At 42.9% G+C, this 16,738-nt stretch overlaps 1 long non-coding RNA gene across 1 annotated transcript; it reads right to left on the reverse strand.

The window, feature by feature from the left end:
- Positions 1-13,607: 13,607 nt before the first annotated feature.
- Positions 13,608-16,700, reverse strand: LOC142149999 (uncharacterized). Its single transcript, XR_012690959.1, has 3 exons — positions 16,594-16,700; positions 15,839-15,910; positions 13,608-14,114 (listed from the first exon to the last, which is right to left on the reverse strand). It is a non-coding gene; the product is annotated as an uncharacterized LOC142149999 (long non-coding RNA).
- Positions 16,701-16,738: the final 38 nt, after the last annotated feature.

A 16,738-nucleotide genomic window follows, 5' to 3' on the forward strand; every position in this document is an offset into this window, starting at 1 on the left:
CATACTTTAGTTATTGATATTAGAGAGTAAAACCTTTGTATGATACTGGCTATGAAAAGGAGCAGACCCCCTGGAGAGAAGACCCCCACCTTTGGATTCCTTAGATTGAATCAACCTATTACCTGTCTGGCCTGGACCCACCCAACGTCTGGACCTATAGAAACAATCTACGTCATCTCTATTGTTCACTATGAAACACTGACTGTATATATATTAGCTGCATCTCACTGGGGCCTCAGTCAACTCTGACACAATATTCTATACAGAATATTGTCCATCGGGTCCCGTGGGTGCGCAAGCGATTGCATCGGTATGTATGTATGTAACTTTTGGTATTGGCTGTGCTGTACTGTACTTTATCATGATATAATAATGTATTGAATTGTTGACTATTTACATCTGTTAAAAATAAATCACTTTGTGCTTTGGACACACATACAATTGATTGGGCAATGCTTATTTTAAAACGATAAAATTACTTTAATACAGAGCTGTGGAGAGGTGTGACCTGGAGGAAGCTATTGGTCCATGCAGTCACTTTCCTCTGCCTAAAATTCAACTCATATGGCAGTTAATATGCAGATGGCGATCAGATCTTCCCCACCATCATTGCCACAGGCCCCTCACGTACTTCAGTGCCATTGCCTGTCTATATATATAAAATATATATATACATGGCTATAAGTATGTGGACACCTGGGGGTAAATGTATTAACCAGCGGTTTTTGCAAGTCAACCGATATTTGGCGACTTTGCAGGCAAATTTAAAATGGCAATGGCTTTCAAGGCAAAGCTTTGCCTTGAAAGTTATTGCTATTTTAAATTTGCCCTGCAAAGTCGCTGACTTGCAAAAACCGCTGGTTAATACATTTACCCCCTGTACAACAATCCATATTTATTGTTGAACATCTCATCCCAAAACCATGGGCATTAATATATTGAGTTGCTCCCCTGTTTGCTGCTATAACAACTTCCCTTCTTCTGCGATACCTTTCCACTAAATTTTGAAACATAGCTGCCGGAATTGGCATCTATTCAGCCACAAGAACAACATTAATGTTGGGCGGTAAGGCCTGGCTTGCAGTTGGTGTTCCAATTCATCGCAAAGGTGATCAATGGGGTTGAAATCATGGTTTGTCCACACCTGTCAAGTTTTAGTACCAACAGACTTCAGAGAAGCAAACTTACCTTCTCCACGCAGGCACTTTCCCTGGCCGTAGACGATGCTCTCCTCCAATGGCGGGTGCCATTTTGCTTCCGGGTCTGCGCATGCGCTGATCCGTTCCCCCTATTTGTAACCTTCCAAATCCCTTCCCATTGGTTCCTCTCAATTTCCTTTGTATATAAGGCACCTGACATGGCAGTCAGGTGCCTGTTCTTTACGCTCACACCAGTGTACCGTTTGGACTTGGCTCATGTGCTCCCTAGCACCATATCTGCACTATACTATTGTTATCTGCTCCATCAGCTGCTCCAGTGACTCTTTGCCGTGCTGCTCATTGTCAACTCCTCGTGTTCAGTCTGTTTTCCAGTGATACCATCTCTGCATTATACTATTGCTGTCTGGCTCAATCTGCTGTTCCAGTGACTCATTGCCATGCTGATCACTGCCACCTCCTCGTGTTCAGTCTATTGTCCCGTGATACCATCTCTGCAATATACTATTTTTATCTGCTCAACCTGCTGTTCCAGTGACTCTTCATAGTTCAGTATCATCCCCTCGGGTTCTATCTCACATCTCTGGACTTATCCACTACTAGTTATCAGGGGCGAATCTAGACAATTGTTCTACCCGGGGCGATTTTAGGGGGGGGGAGGGCGATTTAGGCCCCGCCCCCTTTCTGACTTCTAAGGCTGCCGGCGGCTGCACACTATGTGCAGGTCCGCTCGGCAGGGACAGTATGCTGCCCGGCTGCTCTGATTGTGTTCCACAATCAGAGCAGCCGGGCAGCACACTGTCACTGCTGAACAGTGTGCAGCTGTCGGCAGCAATCCCCTGCTAGGGGGATCGCCCCCCCCCGGATCCGCCACTGCTAGTTATCCCCTCTGGCTCATCCCTCAAGTTGCTCTGTCTGATTCCTCTTTCATCTGCTGTTCAACTCTCCTAGTGGGTCTCGTCTAACACTCACCCTGAGGACCGCGACCTGTAAGGCAGTGGCCGCAAAGACCATACCTCCTTGCGGGGGTCCCTGGCGAAGACAACCTGCCTCGTTAGGCTCCGCACCGTTTGGGTAAGAGTAGCTCTAACCTAGACAGACCCAGAAGATCCCAACTCCCTTTCGGTAGATTGTGATAAATGTGATGGGGAGGGGGCATGTGTGTGTAAAACATGTGGGCAAAGAGGACATGTGTGAATAAAGCATGTGGGCAGTGGGGGACATGTGTGAGTAAAACATGTGGGCAAAGGGGGCATGTGTAAATAAAGCATGTGGGCAAAGGGGGCATCTCCTGTGGTTAGAATCTTGATTAACATCCACAATGATACAAGGCAAGGCTGTCCACTGCCCCCATTAATATTTGCACTGGCGATTGAACTTGTGGAAGCTATGGTTAGAGCAGAGGCGGAACTATCGAGCTGTGAGACCAGGTGTAGGAAAGTGGGGAGGAGGGAAGCTGTATTGTATCATTGTGGATGTTAATCAAGATTCTAGCCACAGGAGATGTGTATAAACCTGTCTGTAAGGAAATTGCCTGTCAGGTCAAATATTCTTAATATCAAGTCAATTGTTCTTCTTGTGTTATCTCTGGACTGGCAGCCAGATTGTAATGTATCAAAGTAGGCAAGACTTGATTTATTCAGTTTGCCATGATTTTGCCATAGCGCTTGATGTCCTTATTTAAATGTGATATGGCCCTACAACTGGCACAGTTATGTGGGTCTTTTCCCTCTTTACGGATGACCACTATCCGTGCACGTATTTAGGATTTCAGCAAGGCATGGATCTCAAGATGCACGTGCCTTTGAAATTGGGGGCAGGTCTGCCGTATTCTACTACACCGGCCGCAGCAGGATCCAATACCTATGTGGATTATAAATTCACAAAAGAACGCACAGGAAAATAAAAAAAATCTTGCGTTATTGTTACCTCAAAATAATAGGGGATTAATGGGGATTAATGTTAAAAGGGATTAATGTTAAAACAGTAAAAAAAGGAAAAAAAGTGTTTTTTGTTATTTTTTTTCCATGAGATACATTTATTAGAATGTTATTAATGTTCACGGAGCATAAAATACATTTTTATTGTTGCTCATGATTGCAAACATATGTCAATGCATGTATACGAGACTGTCATCACTACTGATCAGGACTTAGACTAGCGCTTTAGCTGGAGCAAGAGATACGGCAGAAATACAAGTACTTTTGAGGTGCCCAAAGCTTGATTCGGACGTGCCTGTGTGCGCTTGAGTTTGGTACAACCCTGCTGTAAATCGGAAGATACATGCTTTGGTGAATCAGGCCCAAAGTATATAGGAATCTCTGTAATATCATCATATGAGACTTTCTGTCAGGAAGACTTCCAATCACTGCTGGGTACAACCACCAAAACTGTGTATATTGGTTCTGTTAGACTTTGCTTATCAGCACTGAAGGCTGAACTATCTGCTGTTTGAGGTGTCAAAGGTTGGTTTATTAGGCTGTCAACGCAACTCACTTGTTGCCTGTAATAGAGTTAGCTTGCCTTGGTGTTCGTGCTCTGTATAGTATTGTTGTCTGCTTTTTGTTGACCCTGCTCATTTTTTACCACTTTTTCCTGTTGCCTGCCTTACCTCTGCTTGTTACCGATTATCTTGTCTGCTGTCCGTACTGACCTCATCATGTTACCATTTATCATGTTTCTCATCCATACTGACTTCTGCTTGTTCATCTTTGCCGCTCACTTAGACCCCGGTTTGTGACTCTGACAAATCTGCTAGCTGTCTGACGCAATTTTGAATTGTATCTGATTAATGTTGCCAATTTATTTTATTGTCCCTTCTCCTAGTAGGACATCAATTACATTTATTTACGTTTTTATGGGTATGTCTCTTATATTCTCTGTTTGCATCTGTTCATATATAAACCTATACTGTAGCACACAAGACCTGGGGGAAACTGAGTACCAGTGAGCACATAGCTCTATATAGGAAATACACCTATAGATGCTACGTGGTTCTATAGGTTTAGTGGCATGCAGATCACAAACATTACAGAACCTCAATATCAACTTTGATAAGGGAAACAGTCTATATATTGTTCTATAGGTGTAAGATTTAACCAACAAACTGATCAAAATAGTTCCTACATTTGACCCAGTTTTCTGGAGAAACTACACCCACAGGGGAACTTCCGCATATGGTGTACCTACCCACAGGATATATCTGTTTCCACCGATTGCTAAATTTGATAGAAGTTTCAATACTTAAAGACCCATTGTTTTTCTAAGTAAGTCAGCTATCGTAATCCATTTTAAACAGGCAGACCCCCACCTCTTTCAGCAATTAAAATCTACACATGGCATGTAGCATGCATAAAAAAAAATCACATACTATTTCCATGACAGGTCGGATCTTTTTACCCAGGACTAGGCCAGTTAGCAAGCAGTGGGAGCAAGGGCCTGGCCCATTATGGGACAGGTAGGTTTATTGGGGCTCACAGCCCCTTTAGTTTAGGTGGTTAGGTGGGCCCAAGGCCCATCCATTACTCTGGGCACAAGACCCATTAGTCTGGGCACAAGGCCTATAGGCTGGGCACTAGGCCCCATAGTTAGGTAGTGGGCACTAGGCCCCATAGTTAGGTAGTGGGCACTAGTCCCCATAGCTAGGTAGTGGACACCAGACCCAATAGTAGTTAGGGAACAAAAGGGCCAATCGTGTGTAGGTAGTGCCAGGCCCTTAGAGTTAAAGCAGGGTGCAAGGCCCTTAGAGTTAAAGTAGAGTGCAAGGCCCTTGGCATAGAGCAGGGTGCAAGGCCCTTAAGTATAGGCAGGGCGCAAGGCACAGGACTGCTAGTAGGATGCCAGGCCTTAAGGTTAGAAAGTCACCACATAAACCAATTGTGGAGTTTAGTAGAAGGGTACTAGACCCTTAATCTAGGGGAGCGTTTGATCCCTGGTGAGCATTTAGTTGTAAAATGTTTGAGAGCGGCATACAGACTCCTCAACCCGGTCCGGAAGGACACTGGAAGTCCTGAGACCCAAGAGAGACGAGCTTAAGAGAGCCAAGTAGTGGGCAAATTCTAAAAAAAAAGTGGTTGCTCAACCATTAAGCTGTTTATTAAATGTTTGTAGGCATGAGGGTTTGTGAAAAAAAATCTGGTTGGCAAGGGGGCATGTGAGAGAAAAGCAGTTTAGCAAAGGAACATGTTTGGAAAAGCAGGTGGACGTGGGGGCATTTTAAAGAAAAGCTGGTGGGCCAAAAGCCCGTTAGGGTGCATAGGACATAGTTGTATGTGAGAGGTAAGCTGGTGGGCAGGGGGGGCATGTGAGTGAAGCTGGTATTATGTGGGTAGTGACAAAAGCTGAAGAGCAAGGGGTGACATATGTGAGAATAGCTAGTGGGCAGATGGGTATGTGTGAGAAAAGTTGTTGGGCAGCCGGGGACATGCCACTGTGTAACAGGTGAGTGATGTCAAGTTTTTGTTTTTTTGTTCTGAAATCTGACATTTGGAGCTTCCCCTCTAGATATCCTGCATTTGCTCCTGGGCAGCAGTGAAGTCTGGACAGCATTCTGCGTCAGACATCAGTACACCTGGACATCAGAGCATCTGGACTGCAGCCTTACCTGCCAGCCAGGAGGAGGTAAGAGTTATTATATTTATTTTAGAAATGTCAAGTGTGTTAGGGGCTGGGAAGTGATATTTTTGGGGAGGAGAAGGGGTGGAAAGTTTAAGCTTTGCCTAGGGCACCGAGTAACCTTGCACCGGCACTGGATATGTTGCTCCTCTATTCTTAGTGTATTAATTCACTCCTTTCATACTGGTACCGGTTTAATAATACAAATCATTAATATTTCAAGCCCTAATAAGCACCAATCTAATATCTGTATTACTTATTAATTGGGGGAATCACATCCTAATCCTCCAATTGTATTGCAATTCTCCTTGGGATACACTGAAGGAGGGTCTAAATGCTTAACATCATCGTCAGATACATCTGGCTCAGCATACTCTCAAAAGGTGTCTCATGCATTTTTTTTTACGGACATTGTGTCCAACTCTACATCAGGCCCCAAGTCTCTTATCACCACTGGGTTTTTGTAAGGTCTTTGGCAAACCAATACCCCTGGTGGCGTAATGTTATTATGCCAAAATAAGCTGGTTCTTCCTGGATATCAGAAAACACTTCTGAGATACCATAGTTTACCTGCCCTACTCGACTTAGAACTTCAAAAGGACCATGCATTTATATAGCAGCTTACTCTCTTGTGTGGGTAACAACAGAACTTTACCTCTAGGACCAAAGACACACAAGTGGAGTCAATATTATATAATAAAACAACCCTTGTGTTGGTTGAGCAATTTTCAAAAAGTGGTTGCACATATTAAAGACATATTGTAACACACTGTATTCCCTGACAGGTTGTTCCTCCCAAGATTCTTTTGAAAGGTTAAAAATACCCCAAGCTCAAGTGGCAAAATTCCTGTTGATGTCTGGTGAACTTCACAGACTAAAAAGGAGGAGAAATTGGAGGAGATTGTTCCCATTTTTCTGTATCTTCAAAAGCTACAGGAACAGGAAATCCATGCTTGGTAGTGAGGAAAATAACTGGAAGGCCAACTTGAAAAAGTTTTAATAATTTCTTGGTTACTTGTGTGACTGTGGCAGCATAGAGTGGAAAGGCTTCGTCATAGTCCACGAATTCTAATATGAATTGATGCCTCTTGGAAAAGGTCTCTTTAGGAGGCACTACATATACCCCTCTTTTTTTCAAAAGGAACCCTAAATATCAGAAAGGGAATAAGGGAAGCTGTAGTCTGGATTCTAGGAGAAGTCACCAGACAATCAGGACAAGATGCAGAAAATGTACTACCTTAGCATACATTCTGGAGGAAAAAAAACAGGCTGTTAGCTGGTCCAGACTCTTAACTTACTTCAAATGGTCACCCCGGGGAATGATGTGAGCTAGGGCTAAGACTTGTTTCTTTTTTTTTTTTTTTTCTAAAGAAGCAAGGACCACCTGCTAAAAAAAACAACATTCCTGTTTGTTTGTATTTGTCCCTTTCATATTGGCTCTTCCATACTGGTTAATAGTTTATTATTTATCATCCCAAGATTTTCAAAAGCTTTACACAAAGCAAGGTCTTCCCCTTGTGCAATCCCTTTTTTTATTTCTCTCATTCATGGACTTCTCTTGACTAGACCCTGATGAAGTTGTCTGAGCAGGACTAGCCAAAGATGCTGTCACTGGACTTCATGACGCCTCATCCGCAGCCACTTTGTTCTCTACGTGACGCCCAGCTGATGCAATAGAGGCAGCTTGATGTAGTTGGACCAATATGTGGTGGAAGTCAATTGACAAACTGCTCCAGGACTAAAGCTTACACTACCTGTGTGACTGTATGAGTCCCTGGCTGCAATCATTTGGTGGCATAATTGAACAGCCACAGTCACAGAAAGAACTTCATGTTGTTTGTGTAGTGTATACTGCTAAAAATCTATAAAAGATAATAATAACCCTGAAACACTGCAAGTAGGTCTCTAGAATAAGACAAAGCAGAATTTGTCATTGCCATAACATCAGTATTATTATTTTTATTTATATAGCACCACTAATTCCGCAGCGCTGTACAGAGAACTCACAACAGTCCCTGCTGCATTGAAACTTACAGTCTAAATTTCCTAACATACACACACACAGACAGGAAGAGACTAGGGTCAATTTGATAGCAGCCAATTAATCTAGTATGTTTTTGGAATGTGGGAAGAAACCGGAGCTCCCAAAGGAAACCCACGCAAACACGGGGAGAACATACAAACTCCACACAGATAAGACCATGGTCAGGAATCGAACCCATGACCCCACTAAGCCACTGTGCTGCCCAAAGTTCTACTCTTGCATTGCTCATCTGCTGAGTGGCCACTCGGTTCTGTATGCGTAAATTCCACACTCCAACATCTGCCAACATCCTCAACCGCGAAAGTTGCAAAATCACTTAAGATTCCCCTATTAACAGGGGTACCAGTTAGATTGCCAGGGGTACCAAATGGATTGGGCCAGGCCTGAGGCAAAGTTAACTTTGGGTAGTTAATCCTATCTCACCTGGAGCAGACCTAAACCCTGCCAAAACACCTTAATATTTACATTAAACATATATAAAGGGAAGATAGAGATAGGGTTAGAGTCACTAGATAGCTGCCAGTGTAGAGGTGAGTGCCCAAATAAGGAGGAGGGTTTAGGTGAGCAATTAAAGGGGTCTGATTTGTAGTAGACACCTGATATTTGGGGTATGCACAGTGACAGGCACCATAAATGTGCAGTCTGTTTGTAGTAGTAAGAGATTTGCAGACTGCATTGAGGTTGCCACTCTACAAAAATAGAACTGACAGTCTACCAAGTGGACTTTATCCATGGTTAGAAATTGCATTATAAGCATTGTGGCAGCCACCAGAGGTTTGTAATCTGTATTGTAATCTACCACCAGAAGTTTTCAGTCTGCACTGTGGCAGCCACCAGAGGCTTGCACTATGGCACCCACCAGAAACCTGGGGTGTATGCTGTTATGCACATTTTATCGCTATCCAATAACGATTGTCGAATCTTGATTTGTGTTTCCAACACACAAATATTTATTCTCAAAAAGTAGCAGAATAATTCAAGCGAAATAATAGTAAGTACAGCCGTTGCTTATTGCAGGTGCTCTGGATCCAGCGAACAGTCATTCAGTCCTGAAGTATGTGGACAAGATGTCTGAACACTAGATGAAAAGCTCCTGCTTATATGCAAACAGAAATACAGTAAAACAATGCAGATGGCTTGCTTCTATTGGTCCAGGCTTCAGGAAGGTCCAGGGGATTGTAGATCATAGGCTGGTTCAATCTAAGGAATCCAAAGGTGGGGGTCATCTCTCCAGGGAATGTGCTCTATTCTTCCCGCCAAAACTCCATTTACAACCAGTCCATTAGCATATTATAGTCTGCATCATATTAAAGGTTTATTCCCCAACATCAATAACTAGCATATGCAATGTGCGATCTCTTCGCCGAATGCACCAGACAGCTGCTGAAGTAAAGGGGATCAATATGATACCACACGACACATTTCCTTTAACCTGTACCATATGTATTACTAATATGCATATAACTTATAATATTACACATAAACACTACTATATTTCAACATAAATAACTATGTGTTGCGACTATAATTAATGTGTACTATTTACAAAGATGCGTATTGGTGCGAATGTGTGTAAATGTGTAAAGACCGCTATTGCCACATGTTACGGCTGCGTATACGCTTCCACGCCATAGCGTGCAATACGCATCTTTTTAGACAAAGACAACCAAGTTAGCTCGATATTAATTGAAATGACTTTATCCAATTTTGCTGACTTCGACAGTTCCACCCTTTGATAGTGTAATAAACTATCACATTATTACCGTTTCAAGTTCAGGATTATACAACACTTTTTCACAGACCATGATCTCGGTATCTCTCACCACCCTTTCAGTCTTGTTCTCAGCGATTCTCCCAGAAGACTGTTTTCCACATTTCAACACAGTAGGAACACATTTGACACATAAACCAATTGCTAAGATGATACCCAGTATAAGGAGAAGGAGCTTACCTACACTAGCAAACATTTCCTGTACCCACTCCCCCAGACCAGAGAACCATTTCACAGGGTTCAACCACGAGAACCAACCTGCCACCTTTTACCCAAACTCATATAACGAAGAATTATGGTTCCTTCGAAATTCCCATTTCAGTTGTAGAATTTCGGCCATCTTCCATTCTATAACCTCTTTGGGGTCATCTGTATTATTGGTGATGTATGTGCAACACTTGACACCAAACTGGGTGGCCAAAGTCACACAGTATCCACCAGTAATAGAGGTGAGATAATTCAGTACCAACCTATGTTGCACCAACTCCTTCTTGTACGCTTGTAGCTCCCTTCCAGTATACCTGAAGGTGTCATCATACATCTCGGTGATAATGTCTATTAATACTGTCTTGAATATATTTAAAATTTAACGTTCCCCGAGCGGTAATGGTGAGGTCTAGAGCAACCATAACTTGAAAACCAGCGGTTTCACTAATCAATTTTGTAGCTATGGGCTCCTCACCAGGAATCATATTTCTCTTGCCACGGTGTTCATACTGTGTGTGTATGTATGGTGATGATGTAGTCTTGTGAATACCAACCATTTCTTCATGAGTAATAGTCATGATTTCAGGAACCAGTTTAGCTAAGAAACACAAACCCTTGGAACTCAGAGTCACCCAGGAATAAGCTTTTCTCCCACAAACAAAGTACACATCATCAGGGAGAACATAAGGAACAGTATGCCCATTAATTATATCGCATAAGGTTTTGACAAAACTACCCATGCCTAGTGCCTCCATTTGCTTGAGACACGTGTAAGCATGGATGACATTCTTACAATTACCTATAGAGACCTTTCCAATGGATACTTTCTTATGTTTAGTTACACGCCCTAATTTGTGGTGTCCATCCACAGTCCTACTTATTGGTGACCTCGCAAGTCTCCCTCCAACATGAGTGTGGCGAGCTATTGTCTGATCTGATAGGTCAGCTTCCCAATTCTCCAGACGCTTTGCATGAGAGATGTTTAGGCACAGTAAAGATCTGTCTAAGGAGTATTGTCGAAGCTTCAGACTAGGGGACCTAGTGTTATTGTACCTCCTTTCTATGGGCCTCCCTCCACTCAATTCTAGTACCTCAGAAATGTTTAGTGGGAATGGTACTAGTCCTATGTTATGCTGTCCCTGAGGCACATGTGAGCACACCCAGCACTCAGTCTGGTTCAGAACCTTACCCACTAAGGAATGATAATGCTCCAAAGGATGCCCGCCCATGTCCAGGGTACTGGTGGACTGGCATCGCTGGATGCACTTTTCTTCAACTAGGGAGTCACAGAACTTACAGGTACAATACTCATCAGACAATAGCCCCTCACACTGTCTCCGAGTTCCCGAGCTAGCAGACCTTTTCATAACCCCTGGACCAAGCTTGATAATGGGTTGCTCTGGGTATTCTAATAACTCCATCTCATCCGTATCACTACCAGAACCAGCCTCTGTCCTCCATCCTCCTTCACAAAAATCGAGTGTCCTAGAAAAATTAAAAACAAGGAAAATCCTGGAACAAAAGAAAAACAAAAACCGCCACTCCATCGCTGAAAGGATAGTTCTGAGGCAACGTCTCTGGTTCAGGTGTCTTGACTGCAGGCTTTAGGTCTCCCGGAACAGGTTTACGAGTGACAGATCAGTGTCGTCGGCCTCAGCTTTATCTCGCACTTTCTCCGGGTTACTGACTCTCCTACAGTGGGTAGAATGGACCCAAGTGTCTCTCTCTGCAACCTTCAGTGATGTGGTACTGGTCAGCAGCACTTGGTACGGGCCTTCCCAACGGTCTGTTAAACAACCTGAGCGTAAGAAATTGCTCATCATAACATAGTCCCCAGGTTCAACATGATGACAGTTCGTTTCTGGCATACCAGGTGACAGCATTTTGAGTTTTTGTTGTTGTTGTTTTAGCTGTCTGCTCATTTTGATAAGATATTGTACAGTCACTTCATTATTACACTTCAAGTCATCTTGAGGACTCACGATCAAATGAGGTTGTTGGCCGAACAGTATCTCAAAGGGGGACAGATTAATAGGAGGTCTAGGAGTGGTTCGGATGCTATGGAGGACTAGTGGCAAAGCTTCAGGCCACGCTAACCCAGTTTCAGCCATTACCTTACCAAGCTTGTTCTTAATAGTACCATTTACTCTTTCCAAATTACCACTGGCTTGTGGTCGGTAAGGAGTGTGAAGTCTGCTACTGATTCCCATGAGCTTACACATATTTTGGAAGATATCACCAGTAAAGTGGGTACCCCTATCACTTTCAATGATTCTAGGGATACCGAACCTACACACAAACTCTTGTACAATTTTCTTTGCAGTGAACACAGCACTATTAGTGGCTGCCGGATATGCTTCTACCCAACCGGAAAACACATAATTACATACTAACACGTACTTTAGATTCCTGCAAGGTGGTAATTGGATATAGTCAATTTGTATTACCTGAAAAGGTCCGTCTGTAGGAGGGATGTGGGATGGCTCAGTTGGAATAGTTTTCCCGACATTTTTCCTCAAACATGTAAGACATGACATTGCCTTTTTACCAGCCTGAGAGGAAAATCCAGGAGCACACTAGTATGCTCTCACCAGTTTGCACATACCTTCTTTACCCAGGTGAGTCAGACCGTGTGCTGCTTCAGCCAGGCTTGGATAGTATGCTCTGGGAGCTACAGGCTTACCTTGTCCATCTATCCAGAGTCCTGAGGACTCTTGACCACATCCCTTCGCCTTCCAGACCGCCTTTTCCTGCAGGGAACACAAGTCTTGCATTTCAATTAATTTCTGCATGTCTAATGTCTAAAAAACCATCACAGTCTCGGTCGATACAGTCATAGGTGGCCCTGCTGCCCATTTAGCAGCTTCGTCCGCCCTGTTATTGCCCAATGACACCGGGTCTTCTTCAGAGGTATTGGCTTTACACTTTATGACGGCTACCGTCCTGGGTAACTGTATCGCTGTCAAAAGTCCTTTTATGTGTTGTGAGTGTGCCACTGGCGTGCCTGCTGCTGTCGTAAAGTTTCTAAGACGCCAAAGGGCCCCAAAATCGTGGACTACCCCGAAGGCATACCTAGAGTCAGTATACATAAGGATTTACCTTTCGCCAACTCACGAGCTCTCCTTAATGCTACTAGTTCCGCCACCTGGGCTGAGTGAGGTGGGCCAAGGGGTTCAGCTTCTACAACATCCTGATCGTCTACAACAGCGTAACCAGTACAAAGTTCTCCCGTCTCTGTCTGTCTATGACAACTCCCGTCTGTATTAAACGTAAAATCTACATTTTCTAAGGGGGTGTCACGTATGTCGGGCCTGGAGGTAAAGGTCTGTTTCAGGTATTCCATACAATCATGCGTATCAGTACTCTTGCCAAACTCATCACCACCCAGGGTCTCCTTACCTCCCACCCTTTGTGTCTCTCGAGACACATATGGAAGGTATGTAGCTGGATTTAAGGTGCTACATCATTTGATGGTGATGTTTGAGGGTGCCATCAGAGCTAGTTCCCATTTTATGAATCTAGCTGAGGAAACATGTCTGGTTTGAGCTGAGTTTAACAGAGCTGACACTACTAAGGCACAAATTAATTAGTCCACAGGCTAGGAGCTCCAGTGCACGCGACCAGCTGCCCTGTATTGCCGGGGCATGCTGAACAGAACACTCGGCGTCCGGCCGTTGCATTAGCGACGGTCGGGCCGAGAACCCGGAAGTGACAGCTGGGACGCCAGGGAGAGGGGCAGTGAGTCGCAGCTCCTAACAGCTTACAGGTTATAAAAACAGTTAATAAAAGATGACATAACACACAGAAAAACATGTAAAATTAAATAAACAGGTTTATCTAGTTCGGCACCACCTACTGGGAGGCGCGGAGTCTAACGACACAAAAGGTTTTCACTAGTGACCCCCGCAAGGGGATATGGGCTTGACTGCTTTGTGCCGCAGGTCGCTGTTCTCTGAGTTTGTGCTAAGTGAAACCCAGTGGAGAACCAACAGAAGAGAGGATATAAATTGGTAGTGGTATGCTACAATAGTTTTTGTAATGCCTAGAGGCATAATGACAGAAGTACAGGGTGCAATGGTCTGCGGCTGATAGATGCCGAGGTCCAGGGATGCTGGCAGCAGGGGAGATGGCTCAGAATGTAGCAACTGGTAGCAGCAGAATACACGAGAGTCCTGAAAATGCCTGGAAGCACAATACAGAAGTACAGGGTGCAATAGTCTATGGCTGGTAGATGCTGAGGTCCAAGGATGCTGGCATCAGAGGAGCTGTATCAGAATGTAGAAACTGGTAGCAGCAGAATACACGAGAGTCCTGAAAATGCCTGGAAGAACAATACAGAAGTACAGGGTGCAATAGTCTGCAGCTAGTAGGTGCTGAGGTCCAATAGCCAAAAGAAAACACGTTTATCCAGGGTGAGAGACAACAAAGAATTAGCAATTGAATTAATGAAAAAGGATGCTTTAAATACTGTGACCACTGGGGGCGTCTACCAATGAAAGTGGATGGAAGGCACACGCCTTTCAAGATGGTGCGGACCAGGGACCATGCGCTGCAGACCGGAGACTGGCGCAGGGAAAATCTGGCCAGATAAGCCGGGACCTTGCGGGCCCAACATGTGATACTCTTGTAAGTGATCTCCTCTTTTTAAAGACGCTTTTTCCACCTTTCCCCTTCTACTGGGATGTGGTCTCTAGGGGAGCCCTGTGACACATTTTACAACCACAATTTACATCTTCCCTGTTTAATACCCAATGCTAAAATGTAATATACCTTTCCTGGGGAGGGTCACACAAACCCAATTTTATTATTAATAAATCAAATACAAATTTACCAATTTATAGATTCCAAACATGCAAAGGACAAGTGGATTTGTTGTTCTGATGTTGATTTTCTCTCATTCCCTGAGTGATAGATAGCTTTATTTGACGTGTGGGTTGCTCTTCATCATAATATTTATGAATATGTGGTTGATCACTAATTATATTGATTGTAAGTGCTATTTTGGAAATGTAATTATATTTGCCTATATAAATATAGCAAGTCATCATGTGGTCTCCTTGTATAAGACCATATGCTGGACGGTTCCTTAAAGTCTATTGAGGTGCCAAAAACCACTACAGTACCAGGGACACCCCAGAGGGCCTTTGAAGCTGTTCAATGTTATCTAGTAGTTCTGGGGTTTGCAGAGCCACATTAAGTTAGGTCATTAACCCTGTGAGAGCAGAGCTTTGTATTGCATTACACCCTAGCTGACACAGAAAAAAAATTATAAATAGATTAATTTGAAATACAGTATTTACAAAGCAGGTCCTTATGATTATGCTTTATTCACCACAGTTATGTTATTTGCTAATCCTTACAACTGTAATTCCTCCCTTTTCTCTACATATATCAATAAGCATAATGTTCCCTCTTAATTGTTCTCCCTGTTTGCATGGTTTTCCTTCTAAAATCCAAAAACATGCTGATAGGTTAATTGAATTCTGACAAAATGGACCCTAGTCTGTGTGTGTGTGTGTGTGTGTGTGTTAGTGTGTGTGTGTGTGTGTGTGTGTGTGTGTGTGTCTCTGTTTGTGTGTCGTAAGGAATTTAGATTGTAACTTTCACTGGGCAGAGACTGATGGGACTGCTGCTGGGGCACCATGGTGGTACAGTTATCAGCAGTGCTGGGCTCATGAGTTTGATTCCTAACCAAGGCCCTATCTGTATGGAGTTTGTATGTTTTCACCGTGCTTGTGTGACTTTTCCTCTGAGATTCCTCCCCACACTCAAAAAACATATTGGTAGGTTATTTGTCTGCTGACTAAAATGGGCCCCAGTCTGTGTGTGTTAGCAAAATTGGACTGTAAGCTTTAATGGGACAGGGACTGCTGTGAATGACACATATTCTTTTGTACAGAGCGGCCAATAATTAAATAAAATTGCATATCAGTACACATAATTCCCTCTCTATTATCACTGAGCAGATGGGACTGCTGCTACATATAAATGATAGATCTTTGAAATTACAATTTTTCATGCATACTATTATTATACCGTACTCACTTTTTATGTTGTTATATCTGGTGTACCTTGACAGTTCTCACTGATTTTTCCTCCCAGGCTGCCAAGTAAGCACTAGTGGTTAAATAACATCAATAAAACAGTTTAATTTGATTGAGAGTTTGATTTATTTATTGGTTCTTTATATGCGTTTTCTTTTTACAAATTAAGACTAATGGGAAAATTTACTAACCAGCAATTTTTGTGGTTTTCAAACCTCCACACATTGCTGGCTATTTTCACCTCAAAACCACAGGATTTACTATCCATCAGTTTGGAAGGTGAAAAAGTTTGGGCAAAACCGCCAGAAAAAAAGTCAGAAAAAAATGGTTGTCCTGAGAGGTGAGATAGCTCATGCTGCATGCTCTTTGGCCCTATCTGGCCATTTAGAAAATAAGAGGCACAATACACTTGTTATTTATGAGAACAATCATTATTTAATAATTAAAGGGGGCAAAAATAATGGTCTCACGGGGCAAAATTAATTGATGAATATATTACAGAGGGCAAACTAATGTATAATTATATTAACAGGACAATATTATTTTAATATTATATTAAGGTGGTAAAATTATTTTATATTATAGAAGCAATACTATTTGATTTCCAATGGGGACAATAATAATATATTTATGACAAGGGCAACACTTATATTTTTCATGATACATGTACAGGCTGGCACTACAGTTGCCAGCCTCTACATGGACTTATTATTTATCACATAATATAAATTAGAAGTGTGGGAATAATGGACAAACCGCTCAATAGTCTTGGTTTGGGCATTCAAAGCTGATTTGAAACCTACTTAGGCAAAATGAACATATCACCCTGACCAATATTATAATGCCTCATGTGATGAGTACTGATAAACACAGCAGCTATGGTGATAACACGTGACTGTCA

This window comes from Mixophyes fleayi, chromosome 4 (assembly GCF_038048845.1).
Source record: "Mixophyes fleayi isolate aMixFle1 chromosome 4, aMixFle1.hap1, whole genome shotgun sequence".
Classification (NCBI taxonomy): Eukaryota; Metazoa; Chordata; class Amphibia; order Anura; family Limnodynastidae; genus Mixophyes; species Mixophyes fleayi.